The sequence below is a fragment of the Schistocerca americana genome, unplaced genomic scaffold (assembly GCF_021461395.2).
Source record: "Schistocerca americana isolate TAMUIC-IGC-003095 unplaced genomic scaffold, iqSchAmer2.1 HiC_scaffold_158, whole genome shotgun sequence".
NCBI lineage: Eukaryota > Metazoa > Arthropoda > Insecta > Orthoptera > Acrididae > Schistocerca > Schistocerca americana.
In genome coordinates this window covers 220,001-225,000 of record NW_025725666.1, presented here as the reverse complement: position 1 = coordinate 225,000, position 5,000 = coordinate 220,001, and positions in this window count along the sequence as shown.

The following is a 5,000-nucleotide window of genomic DNA, read 5'->3' as shown; positions in this document are numbered from 1 at the left end:
GGAGTTTGGCGAGTAGACGCTTTAGGTGCGACCACCCGTGCTCCCAACTGAGCTTGCCGCTGCCGACAGAGGCCCGGGAGCGTGCTGTCGTGGCATTGCCGGCGGGAGACAACACGCGCCACCTACGGTGGCCGGCAGCTCCAACGCCAGCGCCACAGAAGGACAAAAGCCCCACTTGGGTGCCGAAGCGAACTCTCCCAGCACAGCGCACGCGCCAACACGTCCGCACAGCTGCGATACAAACCACCTGCGAGAACCGCAGAGGCGACCGAGCAGCAGACGGCGTCGCGGCGCCGAGCGCCGGGCGGCGGCGCATCCTCAGCGCACACAGTCCTCAATCGGACCAGCACACTGCAGATGTCCACCGCGCTTCGCACCGGGCCCGCGAGGACCTACTTTGGCCGCACGGCGCCGCGTGCAGGGTGCGCCGGCGCGCAGCTGCGCCGCCTGCCGCCTCCGTCGGCCGGCGCGCCTGCCACTGGCCGCCCCCACCAGCCGGCTGTAGCGCGTGCGCCCACGCACCGCGCGGCCAGCACGCCGGGAGGCCCCCCCTCACCGGCCGGGGACGGTCCCACCCAGCCACCGCCGCGTATCGCTTCACACCCACATGCCATTCACGTTCGTGGGCATGGTGGGTATCGCTGAAACAACCGGTTGGTAGCTCAACCGATCGTCGCCATCACTGATTCACCTCTAGCGAGAACAACCGCACCACAACGGTTTACCAGTTGTTCATTTGCGTAACGTCACCAGCAAACGTAGACGTCCATCGCCATTTGCAAATTCAACGATTGTTGCATGCCTGTGTCAGGTGTCACGACACACTATGTCTGCCCACATACACGCAACAACATGTGCACGCTTCGCGAACACGTGGAAGGTGGCCCCCGTACGTATGCGATGTCCATTGCGCGAACGACTGTCAACCGGCCTCTGTCGCATGTCGCAGATGTGGAACGCAGTGCACCATGCTATCACGGTGTGTGAGAAGAGACGACTACGTCTGACAACACGCGCCACTACATCAACAGACGGCTCATGCTGATCGCCATCCACGGCATACCATACTGCAATCCAGCTCTTATAGGGAGACGACACGTAGCTGAGTGCACAATATTTGGACCGTATGGTTCGCCGTTGTTGGCGCAGTCGTGGTACGGTCACACATGTACCACGATGTATCATTCAGTACATGAGGACCAATGTGCAGTACAGTGTGTGATTTGGACGTACAACATCAGCGGACAGTTGACACAAGCCGTACCACAACGTAGGCTGTGCTTCGCCATGCGAATGCCAATGAACAACTGCGAAGGGCATTGAGCATGTACGTCCTGCTGCCATCCGCATTACAGTGTATAGCTGCAAGGTGTTTAACATGAAGCGATACTCTGGGGACCGGGCAGTGCGAGTAGCAAACTATATTGCGGGGGTTGCAGTTAGGCAACACTACACTAATTTAACGCGTCGTATGACAATTACAGAGCAGGTTAAGGCCCAACGTGTGTTGGGTTAAGGCCCAACGTGTGTTGGGTTAAGGCCCAACGTGTGTTGGGTTAAGGCCCAACGTGTGTTGGGTTAAGGCCCAACGTGTGTTGGGTTAAGGCCCAACGTGTGTTGGGTTAAGGCCCAACGTGTGTTGGGTTAAGGCCCAACGTGTGTTGGGTTAAGGCCCAACGTGTGTTGGGTTAAGGCCCAACGTGTGTTGGGTTAAGGCCCAACGTGTGTTGGGTTCAGGCCCAACGTGTGTTGGGTTCAGGCCCAACGTGTGTTGGGTTCAGGCCCAACGTGTGTTGGGTTCAGGCCCAACGTGTGTTGGGTTCAGGCCCAACGTGTGTTGGGTTCAGGCCCAACGTGTGTTGGGTTCAGGCCCAACGTGTGTTGGGTTCAGGCCCAACGTGTGTTGGGTTAAGGCGCAACGTGTGTTGGGTTAAGGCGCAACGTGTGTTGGGTTAAGGCGCAACGTGTGTTGGGTTAAGGCGCAACGTGTGTTGGGTTAAGGCGCAACGTGTGTTGGGTTAAGGCGCAACGTGTGTTGGGTTAAGGCGCAACGTGTGTTGGGTTAAGGCGCAACGTGTGTTGGGTTAAGGCGCAACGTGTGTTGGGTTAAGGCGCAACGTGTGTTGGGTTAAGGCGCAACGTGTGTTGGGTTAAGGCGCAACATGGGTTGGGTTAAGGCGCAACATGGGTTGGGTTAAGGTACAATATGGGTTGGGTTAAGGTACAATATGGGTTAGGTTAAGGTACAATATGGGTTAGGTTAAGGCGCAACGTGGGTTAGGTTAAGGCGCAACGTGGGTTAGGTTAAGGCGCAACGTGGGTTAGGTTAAGGCGCAACGTGGGTTAGGTTAAGGCGCAACGTGGGTTAGGTTAAGGCGCAACGTGGGTTAGGTTAAGGCGCAACGTGGGTTAGGTTAAGGCGCAACGTGGGTTAGGTTAAGGCGCAACGTGGGTTAGGTTAAGGCGCAATATAGGTTACGTTAAGGCGCAATATAGGTTAGGTTAAGGCGCAATATAGGTTAGGTTAAGGCGCAATATAGGTTAGGTTAAGGCGCAACGTGGGTTAGGTTAAGGCGCAATATAGGTTAGGTTAAGGCGCAATATAGGTTAGGTTAAGGCGCAATATAGGTTAGGTTAAGGCGCAATATAGGTTAGGTTAAGGCGCAATATGGGTTAGGTTAAGGCGCAATATGGGTTAGGTTAAGGCGCAATATGGGTTAGGTTAAGGCGCAATATGGGTTAGGTTAAGGCACAATATGGGTTAGGTTAAGGCACAATATGGGTTAGGTTAAGGCACAATATGGGTTAGGTTAAGGCACAATATGGGTTAGGTTAAGGCACAATATGGGTTAGGTTTAGGCACAATATGGGTTAGGTTAAGGCACAATATGGGTTAGGTTAAGGCACAATATGGGTTAGGTTAAGGCACAATATGGGTTAGGTTAAGGCACAATATGGGTTAGGTTAAGGCACAATATGGGTTAGGTTAAGGCACAATATGGGTTAGGTTAAGGCACAATATGGGTTAGGTTAAGGCACAATATGGGTTAGGTTAAGGCACAATATGGGTTAGGTTAAGGCGCAATATGGGTTAGGTTAAGGCGCAATATGGGTTAGGTTAAGGCGCAATATGGGTTAGGTTAAGGCGCAATATGGGTTAGGTTAAGGCACAATATGGGTTAGGTTAAGGCACAATATGGGTTAGGTTAAGGCACAATATGGGTTAGGTTAAGGCACAATATGGGTTAGGTTAAGGCACAATATGGGTTAGGTTTAGGCACAATATGGGTTAGGTTAAGGCACAATATGGGTTAGGTTAAGGCACAATATGGGTTAGGTTAAGGCACAATATGGGTTAGGTTAAGGCACAATATGGGTTAGGTTAAGGCACAATATGGGTTAGGTTAAGGCACAATATGGGTTAGGTTAAGGCACAATATGGGTTAGGTTAAGGCACAATATGGGTTAGGTTAAGGCACAATATGGGTTAGGTTAAGGCACAATATGGGTTAGGTTAAGGTACAATATGGGTTAGGTTAAGGTACAATATGGGTTAGGTTAAGGTACAATATGGGTTAGGTTAAGGTACAATATGGGTTAGGTTAAGGTACAATATGGGTTAGGTTAAGGTACACATTGTTGTAAGGAAAGGTGTATTGGGGGGGGGGGGGGGGGGGCGGGCGGGCGGCGGCGGCCGGTTTGTTGATTGTGATTATAGTAAGTGGATGCCTGCGGCATCATCTGATTTGCCACGTCAGGATGCACCTTTGGCTCATGACAGGCGGCGCTCTGATTCCATGCTTGTGGCAGACCTGTGTCTTTCATTCCTGCCATTGTTTGTGTGCTGTGACAGGAGGCAGTATTGTGATGTTGGGTGTACCCCTGTGTAGGACATGTGTGGGTGTTGGTGGCTTAGCTGAGCAATGGTGGTTGTCGGAAGGGTGGGATATTCTGTTTTGTGAGTGGACCTCCCGGTCTGGTTATGATAGTGTGGATTGTCTAATGTGGCGGAGAGGATGCACTGGGTGTTGTTCCATGCTGGTGCTTACATATTGTCTCTGTGCCTGTTACAGGCAGAGAGTAGTGCGTGATAAGAGTGTCTGGTTGACGTGTGGTTGTGATTGTGAGCAGAGTCTTTCAGCATGTATACGGACAGTTGTATACATTATCTGTATTTTGATGGCTCTATCTATTACTAATCAGCGCCGTGTATACGTTTCATCCGGTTCCAGTCGAAACTGTTGTATCTCTGTACATTAGTGACACGGCGAGGCCGCCATGTAGTTACTCGTCTCGGCAGCTTCCACCGGTGTATGGCAAATGATTATCAGGAATCAGTCTAGTCGTCAATACGGATAGTGTGACGTCACATGTTGGGGTGGGGGGACGCTGCGCCCTTCCGGTGGGTCATGGCCTAGAAAGACTCTTCCCACGCAGGGGGGCTTGGACTGTCATTGACTCTTCCGAGTAATATACTTGCCGTACGTTTTTGCGACTGCGAGTGCAACGCTCACCGGTACCGACATGGATGGAGCGCCTCCTAGCTGACCGCTGAGCATCTGCATTCGTACAGAGAGCAACGCGATCGCGTCTGTAGCTCGTAAGTGGTACAGCTCGCAGCTCATGTATAGGGACAGCGGGAATGTCGCATATTGGACATAACTCTTCATGAAACGCACGTTATAGGGGTGGATTGCACATTGCGAGTGCGAGCAAAGTCCGCCGTTCATCCGCTGGAGTTGCGAGTTGGGCGGTTGGGGTGGGGCACGAACGGGTGCAGGTGGAGTGATTGCCGGTCCACGACTTCGTGCGGCAGAGGCGCTGGCGTTGGGGTGCTGTTGTCGAAAGAAGGGCACTGTGGGCCCATCGCTGTCTTAGTCGGCTTGGCGTCTCATAGATGACGGTATCGTCGTTGCAGGAGGTCATGTTGCGGGAGACCTACAGATGGCGGTATGTTTTGTGGTGCGCTCGACATGGCGGACGTAGTGTTGTCCGATTCG